Source organism: Thamnophis sirtalis, unplaced genomic scaffold (genome assembly GCF_051295495.1).
Source record: "Thamnophis sirtalis isolate CommonGarterSnake01/CBP01778 unplaced genomic scaffold, rThaSir2_p1.2 scaffold_2, whole genome shotgun sequence".
Lineage (NCBI taxonomy): Eukaryota > Metazoa > Chordata > Lepidosauria > Squamata > Natricidae > Thamnophis > Thamnophis sirtalis.
The window spans coordinates 116,927,121-116,942,601 of record NW_028261382.1 but is presented as its reverse complement, the minus strand read 5'-3'; positions in this window follow the sequence as shown (position 1 = coordinate 116,942,601).

The window sequence follows — 15,481 nt, the reverse complement described above, 5'->3', positions numbered from 1 at the left end:
AAGGCTGGCGACATTGTAATAAGCTCTGGAATTGAATTATTGAGTTACTGGGACTCGTACTTTCAGCTACTTTGAATTGCCGTGTTCTGGAAGACACTCTGTTAGAACCACCAACTTTTGACGGTCCAGATGGAACTATTGACAAATTTGAGTCCAGAATCTCTGAAATAAAAATTGCCACCCATCAGTTTAAAAAGTGAGAAAGCTGCTGGAGCAGAAGAAGACACATTGAATGCTGTTAGTGATATACTTAATTGTCAGCTCCTTTCACTACATCAAATAATCTGGCAGGCTGATGAAATAAAAATCCATGAAACGTTCAATTATAGTGCCAGTTTTCAAGAAAGGAGAGAAGCAAGAGTACAACAATTACCATGGGATAGCCTGTTCCCAATTCTGGGTAAGATACTTATGAAAATAGTGCCACAGAGCTTTCATTTATGAAGAAAATAACTAGCTCAAGAAGAACAGGTTGGTGACCCAGTATTGCTCTTTTGACAATTGTTCAAACAATACAACAGGCATGGAAAGAGGGTCATCTACCAATGGCACTCACTGCAAAAGGTGCATCTGCTAAAATAGTAAACCAGATGTCCTGCAGCAGGTATATCACAATGCTCTGTTTCTGCTAATGGTGAAAAATCAAAAACCTTCCCAGAATGTTCTGATGTGAAGTAAGGTTGCCTTGAATCTGGTTAAGATTATTGGATCATGGCCATTCATTGCCTAGGCTAGGTTGGGTTGGGGGGAGGGTCATTCTTAGCCTCCTTTCTTGTAACAAGTCAAAATTAGTGGAATGCACAAAATTTTCAATTGTGATAGACAACCGATTATTATCCAGATGTTGCTGAACTACAACTCCTAATTTCCTAGGAAAAAGAAGCAATGGATGCTAAGAGTTGTAATTCCTCAATTTCCAGTGTGCCATGTACTCCACGGTTTATACCAGGGGTCAGCAACCTGCGGCTCTGGAGCCGCATGTGGCTCTTTCATCCCTCTGCTGTGGCTCCCTGCCGCCAGTCAGCTCCACAATAGATAGGGCTTTTGGTTAGGACATTTAGAGGAAAAGGGATGCCGTGCTAGGAGGAGACGGTATGGTGGGGGAACCAGACTTCCAGTTGGCTCCAGAATTGAACGGGGGGCTTTCGGTTAAGACCTTTGTGGCTCATTGAGTGTTTAAGGTTGTCAAGCCCTGGTTTACACCTTCAGATTTTAGTGTTTTCTGAATGTCCATCTTTCTGTATGTAGTATTACTATGTTTGTTATAGTTTTAATTGCTCAATTGCCAGAGTACCCTGACTGGATCACATATATTTCTGCTGGATTCTAAACCGGAAATTCAGAGTTGGCAAACAACATTACAACTCTTTTATTTAGTATACGTTGCGTGTACAGCAAATGTGCAGAATAAGTTATGCAGATGTTTCTTTGGTGCATCAAACAGCATACAAATCTCTTTGCATGTCCAGAGAATTCCTATTCTTAAAATAAATGAGCAAACCAGGAGATAAAGCTACTGAAGTCACTCTGCAAATGAATGAAATGGCTATGAAGAAATGGAGAGAGGAAAAATAGCTATGAAATGAAATAAAGAATGTTGGTTTATATGAAGTCCAGCCAAAATACATATACACACATGTACAATCTCTATGTTGTGCAGATAAAGAGTGTAAAGTTCACAAAGCCAAGTCCACCATTAATATTGATATTTACATGGAACATTTTCAAAGCATTCTGTTTCTAATTTACCAGATCTGATTGGACTTGAAGGGTTCATTTGGCTGCACAGATCAGTTAACCAAGATCTCACGCTTCCCAAGTCTACAATAAAAATATAGTACGTGGCATATACCAACAGCTTGTAATAAAGAATCTTTTTTTCTTGCCCCTGGCCCTTTCGTTTTCTTCTCCCCTCAAAATCATTCTGGCCAGGTCAACCACATGAAGCTCTTTCTCAAAGATCAAAAGAGTAATAAGCTGAAGATTGACTTGCTTGCTTAAGGGGTCTTCATAAATAACAAAACAAATGTGCAAAATATTTCTAAACTTAAAATCTAAATGTCTAAATTAAAGACCTAAGTTCTCTTTCTAAATGTTGATTTGTGTAAGAAGCTGACTTTTATTTTATTTATTTTTTTAAAAAAAAACTTGTGGGATCCTAAGACCCAAGGGTATATGATTGTTTTCTTGTCCATGGCCATAATTAATTTTTGAGAGATACTAGTAAATAGTGAGTATACTAGGACAAAAATTAAATTTCATTTCTAGAAAGATTCTCAGCCATCCAGGTCATGATTATCCCAAAGGTGCTTTTTCAGGAGGCAACTGGACTTTCTTGTTTTTTCTTTAAAGATATTTTGCTTCTCATCTAAGCTCTGACTGGATAGTGGGAAATGGAAGGACTTATATTACTTGCGGAAAGCTGGTCATTACATTTCATTCCATCTACATGAAACCATATGCAATTAATAGTTTACTATTGTCTTATATTTAATTATTTATTTCTGTCATATTAATAATGTTTAGAAGTCTTTGGTGGTCCTCTCTCCTAGCTAGAGTAAAGACCACTTTTAATCACTACGGAGGGGACTGATGATTAAATTAAATTGGATTTTCCCTCCTGGAAATTTCTAAATTTTCTTGCTCAAATAGTCAACAGGAAGGACTCAATCAATGAAGTGCAAATAGTAGAAAAATAATGGATAAGTGGCCATTTAATAATATAGTTTTGAATTATAAGGGGATGAAAGCTCAGCATATTTTAATACATGTCTTGGATTTCATAAACGTGGGTTGTAATAAACCTAGAGCAATGATAACCTACAGCAGGAGAAGAGAATATCCAAATGGAATGAACTTTTTAAAAAGGCAGGCACTAGAATCGCATTGAAATTAATTCATATACAGAAAAAAATACAGGCAATTTAGTATTTACAGGTCAATTGGAATTCTGAAGATGATGTCAGAAAAACTAACACTCAGAACTGATGAGAATGAACTTCTCATTGTCTACATCAGAGGTCCCCAACTCCTGGTCTATGTCTCCAACTCCCGGTCTATGGACCTGCACCAGGCTGTGGCATGCTAGAAATCAGGCCATGCAAACAAGGAAGCCCCATCCATGGGATGCAAGCAGCACATGAAACCATGTCCTCTCTGGTCCACAAAAAAAATGCTCTCCACAGAACAAATCCCTGGTGTTTAAAAGGTTGGGGGCCTGCTGGCTTACATTGAGCTAGCCTTCCAAGAGAAGATACATTTTCCACTAGGCAGTTACACAGGGCAGAAGGGGAGGGCTGAATTATGAGATTGGTAGAAATATGAGTAAGGAACACTTATTTTCCTTGAACAAAAGTTAAATCTTCTGGCTCAGATGAATCTCTCTTCCTAGGGTAACTTACAGATGGTTTGGTCCAACATCGTAATCACCTTTGAGAAATACTAGAGAGTGGCTAAAACACCAGGTCATGTGGACAGGGTCAATGTGGTCCCTATCTGTGAAATTCCAGTGGCATGCAACACAATGCATCTGAATTTTATGTAATTATATCCAGTGCTATCTACTACTCCCAACTTGTGTGCATAGACAGGCTTCTGTGTTTGCATAACAACCTTAACTGGATCAGTTACAAACCAGCAGCTGCGTGGGCTAATTCAGTAACTGAATTAAGTGACTTGTGCAAATGAATGTACTCCATGAGTAATACTTGCTGATCATAGCCTTGGGCATAAACCTAATGCACATTCCATATTGAAACTGTCTAGCCAAACTTCACGGCATTCATTGAGTTGAACATTCTAAATGTAAATCACTTACAAATTCTCGTACAACTCGCTATATCAAAGATACACATACATTCATATGTGTACATATACACACACAGACACAGACACACACACATATATATACACATACATACATACATACACATACATACATACACGTATATATAATTTATGGTTGAATTAAGGTAAAATGTTCCATAGCTAGCCACTTCTTCAATCAGTTCTAGCCAGACTTTGACCTAATACAGTGCTCTATGCTCATGAAAACATTCTTCTTTCTAACATCCTTTTTCCTCCTCCTTTACGTATGTAAAAAGGAATTTCACCTCTTTCCAAGACTCTGAATTGATCATTTACCAATAACTCCTGAAATTAGTCAAGTAATACATGAAGGTTTAGGACTACCCACACCAACATTGGAACAAAACCCTCCATAAACATAAACATAACATAAACATAAAGCCCTCCATGGTAGTGGATCTGAGTACTTGAGAGACCGCCTTCTGCCGATTACCTCCCTTCGCCCCATCAGATCGCACAGAGTGGGCCTCCTCCGAGTTCCATCCGCCAGTCAGTGCCGACTGGCGACTACGCGGAGGAGAGCCTTCTCAGTAGCAGCTCCGACCCTTTGGAACGATCTCCCCGTAGAGATTCGCACCCTCACCACCGTCCAGACCTTCCGCACAGCCCTTAAGATCTGGCTATCCCGGCAGGCCTGGGGATAAGATTTTCATCCGCCCCACCCGAATGCTGAATGAATGTTGTGTTTTATTGTTTTATTTTTATTCACATATTATTTCATGTTCTGTCTTGCACTCCCTTCCCACGAATTGTAAGCCGCCCTGAGTCCCCTCAGGGAAAAGGGCGGCCTATAAATGACAATAAAATCCTAAAATCCTAAAAATCCTAAACAAAACCACCTATTCTCAGTCATTAAATAGTTATGTTGAGATGGACAGCACTTCCCTAGAATAAATATTTCAACTAGGTATGCCTTTATGTATGTATGTATAGATGTTGGTCTTCAGCTATCATCAGGAAGAATTCTGTTTTACCAATTATATACCTGGACTCTCTTATCTGACACAACACATATATAAATAAATACATAAGGAGCAAGCATTCTTTATCCCTAAAATTCCTTCAAGATTATTGTACCCACCCATTCTTTTTCATTTTTCTTTCTTTCTTGTCTCAGAAAAAGAACTGGGAAATGCTGTTTTCCCCAATGCTGATGTTTGAGGAATGATTCCAAGTGAATCCAATTATTGGGAGGGGAGAGCTAGTATATGACTTGGGTTTACTATATTGGGGTCTCTCATTAGCATTGTTACTAAGGGAGATGCAGGGTGGAGAAATAAGAAAATAACCTAACAAAAATCAATCGGTCATGAATCGAAATATATTGTTGTAAAAATGTCTATGGAGATTCTCAGTCATCCAAGTCGTGGTTGTCCCAAAGGTGCTTTTTCAAGAGGCATCTAGACTTTCTGGTTTTTCTTTGAAGATGTTTCGCTTTTCATCCAAGAAGCGTCTTCAGCTCTGAAGAAGCTTCTTGGATGAGAAGCAAAACATCTTCAAAGAAAAACCAAAAACTCCAGTTGCCTCTTGAAAAAGCACCTTTGGGACATTGTTGTATAAAACAAAACATGTTTTAACTGATTTTCAGCTGTTCAAGTATCAAGCCATAAAAATGCCAACTTGACAATGCAGTTCAATCTCGAAAACATCCACATGTCCCCTTTAAGGGATAGTTATTTTTGCAAGGTGACTAAAAAGCCCAAGGGGGGATTATTTTAAGTGCATATACAATATGCAGGATAACGTTATAAATTAGGGTTGCAAAAATGTTTGATGCAATGATCTACTTTGAAGCAGATCTGAAAAGCAGTGAGGCATATGCTTGACTTACCATACTGTATTGGAGCGACTGTATCACTCAGTCCAGTGGTGGGTTTCAAAAAATTTTTAGAACCTCTTCTGTAGGTGTGACCTGCTTTGTGGGAGTGGCTTGCTGGCCATGTGACTGGGTGGGCATGGCCAACTTGTAAAATGTGGTGAAACTCACTTAACAACACTCTTGATTAGCAATGAAAATGTTGGCTTAGCAACTCTGGCATTTGAAGCACGCAAGTCTTAAAGCTGTCAAGCTTCAAGACCCTTGCACCCCTAACCCTTTATAAAAAAAACCCAAGGGTGTTCAAACTTGACAGCTTCAAGACTTGTGGACTTCAACTCCCAGAATTCCTCCTCTCACTTTTCATCTTGATGATGTGCAGAAGGGTGGGGGGAGGGAGCTGGAACCGGTTCTAAATGGCCCTGTAGATTTGTGGAACCTCTTCTATAGAAGAGGTTAGAACTGGCAGAAACCCACCCCTGACTCAGTCAGATCTTAAAATCTTCAGCTCATGCACAGATTCCATTTCTCTCAGAGGAAAGCAGTTGATTGAAATTAATTAGCTCCAGACCACCTATTCCCCAGGCAGTGTGTGCTGACTTTAGTATCTCGCTTTGATTTCCTGCTTTTCACAGGCCTTTATTTTATATACGGTGAATGTAACTATATGCCTCTGAATGGCTTTGCACCAGTGGTGGGATTCAAATAATTTAACAACCGGTTCGCCTAGAGTCAGGTTAGCTGTTGTGGGAGTCTGGCCCATCACTGTCCTCCAGTTCTGCCACACATGTGGGACAATCCTTCCACAATGGTCAACCTGACTCTGGTGAACCGGTTGTTCAATTACCCACCACACACTATCAAAGTGGATCCTGGGTGCTGCCAGGCAATGGAGTGGCCGGCACAAGGGAAGAAGAAGGAGCAGGGAGAAGAAAGAGGAAAAATTGCCTTCTCCTTTCCTCGTGCCTGCCACTCCCTTGCTGGCTTCTTCATTGCAGTGCAGCGCCCAGGATCCACTTTGTTAGCGGGGTGGTGGTGGTGGTGTAATTTAACAACCGGTTGCTCGAACCAGTGTGAACCGGCTGAATCCCACTACTGCTTTGCACATTATGCAAAATCACAACTTGCTTTTTTGGCTGAGGGGGAAATCATAATGGCTTATGAACCCTGTTTGAGTTTTAGGTGAATTTTACTTAAGAAGCAAATAGCTATAGCTGTTGAACAAACCAGGGCTTAGCATAACATATATAAGTTTAGCCTTAATCAAGTGAGATGCTTATGTATATGCTCAGATTGCAATTCCCAATTTTTGGTATGAGAGAGAAAGGTGCCTGTCAAATATTAATTATCAGCCAGATGGTACGAGGTGAGGAAGAATTTAAATTTAAAAGATATAGGCACTTCCAGCAATACCTCAAAAACTTTAGGGTGAATTCCCTACAATTCAAATCTGAAAGTTCTGTTCCTGACATTTTGCAAAATTCATCTCTTTCCTTCCTTTTGCTTCTGATATAGTCTTTTCTTTTATTTCCCCTCTTATTCATGTAATCAAAGTAACAAAAACAATACCAAGCGCCTTGATTATACATTCTGCCTTTGAGGTAGTGGTGGATATAAACCCACTCTTCTTTGTACAGTATCCAGCTCACCATTTCCTACCTTCCCCACTATAACAAAACACTGACTTGCAAAGGAACTTGGAATTCTACAAGTACATTGGAAAGAGGAATGAGATCAAGAAAATGTCACAATAATATTCTGTTGTATTTTTAAGATAGAGAAAGGAAAGAAAAAAGGTAGGTAGGTAGGTAGGTAGGTAGGTAGGCAGGCAGGCAGGCAGGCAGGAAGGAAGGAAGGAAGGAAGGCAGGAAGGAAGGCAGGAAGGCAGGAAGGCAGGAAGGCAGGAAGGCAGGAAGGCAGGAAGGCAGGAAGGCAGGAAGGCAGGAAGGAAGGAAGGAAGGAAGGAAGGAAGGAAGGAAGGAAGGAAGGAAGGAAGGAGTTGGACATGATGGCTGAACAGCAACAGAGTTTTTTGTGTGGAAACAATTGCCTTCAATTTTCCCAATTTCTGAGAACATTATAGATGGTTGGAATAGTTCAGAGCAAAATTGTTCGGAAATTTTAAATGGAAAATGGAAAGCTTTGCAGATGGAAAGTACAATAGGGTGTCCTATATTCAAAGATGGTTTTAAACATCACAATTGTATCTTATTTTGTTACTGGCACAAAAAAAATGCTTGGTACCATCTGATGGCTGATAATTAATATTTGACAGGCAGTTTATGACAATTTGTTTTCTGAAGTTTGCCAAAATCGAAACTTAAGTTCTCAGAGAGGTGATAATAAGCTGAAAGCATTTGACTTCTTGAGTTAGAATTTCACATTCAGAACATGAACCTGACATTTCTCACTGAAATTTGTAATGCTAGAATTTGGGGGAACAGTGTGTAATTAATTTCAGCTGCAGCTCTTGAAAAACATAAACAAAGCTGTGCAATCAAAACTGTTGTGAAAATCGTGACCTCTCACAATCCCCACCATCCTATTAGCTATATACAGGTGGTCCTCGACTTACGATCACAATTGAGCCCAACATTTCTACTGTTAAGTGAGAAATCTGTAAATTGGAATTTTACCCCATTTTACGACCTTTCTTGCCCCAGTTGTTAAGTGAATAATTGCAGTTGTTAAGTTGGTTGTTAAGTGAGTCTATCTTTCCCATTGACTCAGCTTGTCAGAAGGTGACAAAAGATGATCACATTACCCCAGGATACTGCAATGGTTAAAAAGCATCTAAGCACCTGAACTGTGAGAATGCTGCAATGGTCATAAGTATGAAAAATGGTCACATGTTTCAGTGTGGTTGTAACTTCAAATGGTCACTAGATGAACTGTTGTAAGTTGAGGATTACCTGTAAATTTAAAGAGGTGATATCTGAAAATATACTGAATTTGGCAGAAACAGTGATTAATTGAGTTTCTATGACTGCCCATCTCAAATGCATGACTCTGAATAACAATAATAAAAAACAAAATAAAACAAGACAACAAAAGCATGAATAACATAAATAGCGGACAGGAAAACATCCAACAACACAGTAAGAAACCACTCACAAACTGTGGTGGGTGGTTTCTCATGGTGTTGTTGGTTGTTTTCCAGTGTTGGTTGTTTCCAGTCAAGCAGTGGGCTTCCCCATTGTTAGACCGGGTAAATGATGAGACAGACTCAGGATTCAGTGACAAACAGCACCTCTTTATTTGACAACTATTTACAATCCAGCACCATTCCGTTTGACAGCTAGCCCTTTTATAGGGAGCTGTCAAACAGCTCGGCTAATAGGCTTTTAGTATTTTCCCGCCGGATCGGAGGACCTTGGGGGAACCTACCATACTGGCTGTCAGTATGTAACATCCATACCATCAGAGACCTTAGTCAATGACAAAACCAGGTCTCCATCCTAAGGAATAACTAAACCTCCATATGCCTTTTCATGTTTCTAAACTGAACATTGTATCTCTCTTACTAAAAAGAATCCAGGTCTTTCTCAGAGGTCTAATATGAGTTACTTTATCTCTTTTGTGTGGAGAAGAATTGGATAAAGTGCAGGTGCTTAATGAAGGAAATAAGAAAGACTCTCACCAAAGGCCAATGAACTTCTTATATTGTTATTGTAATAGTGTTTTCCTGCTGAATTATGCATTTATGCTTCAATATCAATATTATTTAGTATTTAACCTGCTATGAAACATTCATACCAATACAGTCCCTTGATTTTTACCGTCAGTACACCTTCCAGGGTACAGCTTAGATTTCTGTATCCTCTGTACATTTCACTGTAAATCTAGGGAGCACTTCAAATTGCTGCCACTGAAATACTGGAAAGGATCTGAAAATCTTCTTCCTAGAGTATTCTGCAAGTGCAGGGTCTGCTTTTCAGATCATTGAATGCCACTTTGGATGGTCAGCTGCGTCTCCAGAGTGCAGGGCTTGCGGCTTGCATATCTTTGTTGATGGTGTCTTGCCATCTCTGTTTTGGGCACCTGCGAGGTCACCGGCCATCAGCTTCTAGTTGGCAGGCAGTCTTGGCAATGGTGGAAAGGATCTGAAAATAGTAGTAGAATTACCTTTATTCTGAAGTTCAGACATCAGTTGAGTTTAGAAGGGGGTGTTCTGACCTAGGCTTCCCCAGCAGCACAGAGCCGTCCGCTTCCTGATAAACCTCTTTTATTTAATTTACAGTGAATTTCTCTCCAGCAAAGTCCCGGTCCACAGTCTTACCAACTTTTATCAGGCTTGGAGAGTGGCTAGGCTAATATCTTTCAGACACCGGCAATATTTGGCAAGAATGCAGGAATGAACTAATTGTTTCCTGCAAACACCTTTCACTCCTCTTTTATTCCCTATGGGAGGGGCCATTCATCATCCACCTATGGCTTTACTCCCAAGTTGACCCTTGTTCCTTAGCTGTTCCCTTCGTCTAGCAACTCTGTGCATGTGCACACTGGGAACAGGCTCCAGTTGTTTGTCTGCCTCACTGATGTCTGATTCTGAAGGCAGCTGATAACTGTCAGATGGCCCTGGCTGCAACTCTGCCTCCAACACAGAGCATTCAGCAGAGCCTTCCCCAGACTCCAGGACTGGCCAATGTTCCTCTCCAACCTCCTCACTGTTCATCCTCCTCTGGCCACTGGCAGCCCACAACAGGAGGAAAGAGTGATTTGGTGGTGCAGACTAAATAAATAATTCTATACTGGAATCCCTTAGAGTCATTCAGTCATTCAACTTTGCCTGGGTTACAGGTCTGGTCACTTCACTTCTAAAAAAAGTAGGAGAAATAGAAAACATGAAATAGACAACCAAAATGACCAGGGGTCTACAGCAACTTCCCATTGCCTACAGAGACTAGGCATTTGGTGGCATTTTTGCTTAGAGGATTCTGGGAACATGATAGGCATTTGAAATAATGCACACTACACAAAGATATATTTCTTCTCCAGTAATATTAAACTTGGAGTAATCTGCCAGAAAAAAAGAAATACAAGGAGATTAAGACTTGTTTCAAAGGTCATGTTTCTTTATAAAACAAAAGAAGTTAATGGTCTTGATAGAACTGATCAAAATGCAGATCTAGCAAAGGCATCTTGGATTCTTATGAAAGACAAGCATTCCTTAAGATAAATAATATACATAGATGCTGCACTGGAGCTCCATAGTGATCTAACTGAATCTGAACCACTGCACACCTTTATTCTTTTATTCATTTTTAAAAGGAAGTTTGATGAATATGGGCAGCCAACCAATTTTCCCACAAAAGGAAGATTTAAGACTGATCACAATAATAAGATAGATTAGAATGTTCCAATGAAGGCTCCTAAAGCCTAAAGAAGTGGTCTCAATGTCACCTCTGTCAGGGTGGTTATTGTAGGATAACATTGTTTTTGGATGAAACAATGGCCACTCCTGTAGACAACCACATTCCACCCAAGGTCTAGAGATGATAGCCTTCCCATGCAGTGTCAACATCTTCAAGGGAAAATGTTTTGGAACTGTAACAAGCAAGTCCACTAAAAGAGTTTTCTTCTCCTATATTCATTTAACCTGGGTTCCAAGTTGTAATTTATCTGAAGTTAATGAGCTAGCAAGTCATTGATGGGTACTAAGGATTCTGAACACTTATAATGAGAAGACATGAAAGGGGGCATGAAAGGAGCACCCATGGGTGTCCCCTGAGCAACAGTGATGTCACCAGCTAATCCTTTCAAATGACCAAAAATAGAGCTTTCCTATTTGAAGTTCCAGGCAACTAGTTTTTTTATTAGAAATGTAATCCCATTCTCCTCCCATCCACTTTTCCATTCTCTGTTCCCACCTTCTTTTAAGACATTTTGTACATGTCCAAACCATGGATTTCTTCCAGGCCCACTGTTACTTTCCTTTTATGTGCCAGTTACACATTCCTAGCTATATAAATCTCCACACGTAGGGGATGACATCTTACATAGTTTGTGCAGATGTACAAATTGCTACATATGAACACAGAACTTCAGGGGATTTAATGTATATTATAATTTGGGACTCCTTAGAACATCTTTCCCCAGCCTTGGTATTCTCCTGGGGTGTGAACTTCAACACCTCAAATTCTTAGCAATCCTCATCTTGGGCGGGGAAGTTGGGAAGATGAAGCAAAGTCTTCTGGAGGAGATCCTGGTTGCCTCCTACCTTCCTTTTAATTCATTTGCTGTTATTAATTGGGATGCTTAAATATTCATCTCACTATCTTCAAAGGGTTTACACCTTTGTGAGATTTCTGTTTGAATGCCAAATGCCTTTCTGAATCAAAAGTGTGAAATTAGCATACCACTTAAAAGCAGGCAGGATTGTGAAAAATTATCCTTAAAAAACACATGCCCCAAAATAATATTTTTAGAAGATGGAGCATAGGAAATCATGTCTTGGGCATTGTGTGTCTTGTGACATTGCCCCAAATGCACAAAATATGTGTTTGTCTCACAAGAACAAAACTAATTGAGTTCCGTCAACTGCGCAATAAATTTAGAACATAGAACACACAGTAAAATAACAGAGTTGGAAGGTAACTTGGAGGTCTTCTAGTCCAACCCCTTGATCAAGCAGTAAGCACTATACTATTTCAGACAGATATTGTTCAGTCTATTTTTGAAAGCCTCCAGTGATAGAGCACCCATAACATCAGAAGACAAGCTGTTCCATTGGTTGATTGCTGTAACCATTAGGAATTTTCTCCTTACTTCTAGGTTGCTTCTCTCTTTGATTGGTTTCCATACATTGTTTCTTATCTTGCCTTTCAACGATGGCATTTCATTGTTATCATGAATTCTACAGAATGCCTGTAAATCAGAGACAATCATTTAGCCTGATTGTAAAGATTCACATTTAAAATCTCAGCTTGTTCTATCAGTGCATGAGAGTTCATGACTTGGAAGACATGGTAACAAGGTCAGCCAATGAATAGGCATAGCAACTAAGGCAGCCAATGGGAGCTGAAACTGTTTGGAGCCTGGCTGTGGCTTAGCTCTGCACTTCTGAGTCTGTGCTGAGCTCTAAGCTAGTCTGCTGCTCTGAACTGAAACTGAAACAGTTCTCTCCTCTGCTTGTGTTTGCTTGTATTTGCTACCATGATGGAAAAACCTGCTTTTGGTATTGTGTATTTACTTCATGTGTTATATTATATATAAAGAGAAGTTAATGAATCCTGCTGAATCAGTTACCTGTGTGTGCTTTCTGGATGTGGTTGCTGCTGCAAATTCTGACATGTTCATTAACACTAACAAAATATATACAATAGCAAAAAGTGTACACCAACACCCATATGTTCATGAAAATAATATTTTAAAAATGATCTGCAACCAACACACACACACACACACATACACACACACACACACACACAAACATATTTTTTATGTTTGTAAGTACCCCCACAAAGTTTAAGAGGATTTTTAAAATAGTTCACACATCTGAAGAACTGATCTTTGCCAATACAGAAAAACAAGAAATGAAGACATTGAAATTGAAAAGTTGGTTTACTATAAATGCATAATCTAGAACAGCGGGAGGTTTTTTTTAAAAAAAACCTGAATATATTGTCTGGAGAATTCTGGAAGCTTAAGTCTGCACATTTCAAAGTTGCTCTTGTAAGTTTGAAAAACACTGTTCTGGAACACATGGATTCTGCTGTATGGAGGAAAAATGAAAAATCAGAATTGAGAGGACTCTAGGCAGATGCTGTCTAAGGAGCCCACATATATAAATGAGCTAGTGGTGGGTTGCAGGTGGTACGCCCCGGTACGGGCATACCGGAGCCTGCCCAGAGCACCAGATACCATTCTGGTATGGTGCTCTGGAGGCCCCACCTGCCTACCTGAGCTCCTTACCTGTCTTTTAAGGCTTCCGCACTTCTACACATGCACATGGCACGTACAACACTGTCCGATGCTCCGCAGAGCAGCTGAAGCATCACAGAGACTCATGGAGGCGCTAAGATGCATGCGCGTGCTGCGTCCATGTGGATGCCACTGGACCTGTTCCAACCATACCGGTTGGAACAGGATCCACAACCCACCACTGAAATGAGCTCTCTATTACCTTACAATGACTATCTTCTTAAATGCTATTGATCTTTTCTTTCTGCTGCATGCAGCCTTCTCTGCCTTTATTCCTATTCTTCTCATGTCTTACATACCAAGCAATGGCCAAAGCAATCACCTCTACTCTCTTTTTCTTTTTCTTTCCTCTTTCAAGTGATAGGGGGATGATAATACATTTCCTAGTTTTTGTTTTACCTGGAAAAAAAGAGAGGCATGAATTGGCTTGCAATCATTCATTTGGTGACCATTCAAAGTTAGAACAACACTTTAAAAATTATTTGTGAACATTTTTCAAATTATAATTGTTGCAGCCTCCCCATGGTCACATGATCAAAATTTGGATACTTGGCAATTGGTATGTATTTATGACAGTTGTGGTGTCCTGGGCCATGTGATCAACTGTTGTAATCTTCTGACAAGTAAAACCAATGGGGCAGTCAGATTCCCTTAACAACTGGGTTACTAACTTAATAACTGTAAAAGGTAAAGATTCCCCTTGCAAATATGTGCTAGTCCTTCCCGTTTCCCAGTGCTCATCTCCGTTTCAAAGCCAGAGAGCCAGCACTGTCTTAAGATGTCTCCGTGGTCATGTGGCTGGCATGACTAAACACCGAAGGTGCACAGAATGCTGTTACCTTTCCATCAAGGTGGTCCCTATTTTTCTACTTGCATTTTTACGTGCTTTCGAACTTCTGGATTGGCAGAGCTGAGGCAAGTAAAAGGAACTCACTCCATTATGTGGTGTTAGTGATTCAAACTGCTGAACTGCCAACCTTTCTGATCGACAAGCTCAGCGTCTTAGCTACTGAGTGATACACCTAACAATTGCGGCAAGAAAGTTTGTAAAATGGGGCAAAACCTACCTAACAACTGTCTTGCTTAGCAAAGGAACTTTGGGGCTAAATTGTGGTTGTAAGTCAAGGACTATCTGTACTCAACTTGGAGCTTCTTGGAACTGTGATAAATATTTTGATCCATCAGTTCTAATAATCTCACTGAGAAGAAGTAGCAGTGTTAAGTTAAAACAAAACACAACTGGAAGGAAAAATGGGTTGAAGGAGCTGTTGTCCTCTCTCATTCCTGGGCTAGGAGTCTCCGCAGGGTACTTTTGAGGCTGGAGGAAAAATAGTAGGAAAATAGAAATAATACCTTTCACGTCAAGTTTGGGCTCGATTAGGTATTCTACACCTGCTTTGCATCAGGAGTTATCTGGTTGTGTGCCTGCAATATTTTGGGCCCATCCTTACCTTCTGGTTCTAACTGGAAATCTCTGGACCTCTTGACATGGAATTCCTTCAGCCCGAAGACTGAATTGCTGAGCTACTAATCACTACTCCAAACAATTAGGAACCCATTTGACTCAACCTTTAATTCTTTTAACCATATTATGTTCCCATCAATTTAAAACCCAGCAGGTCTGCTGATGTTCTAATTGCAGTCACCCTAACCTAGACTATTTTCCCCAAAGTGGCCCTTTTCTTTTCAAAACCAATTAGCCCAGCAAGATCTTGCAAACATACCATGCAGAGTGCTTGTCTGTATTTTGTCAGAACTAGAAAAAACAATTATATTTGGTAGCTTTTAATTAAATATTAAAGAAAAGCCTACCTTTATCTTTTTTTTATATTTTTAATTAGCTATTATGCAAGTGCCAGAAGGTACATTCTGTCA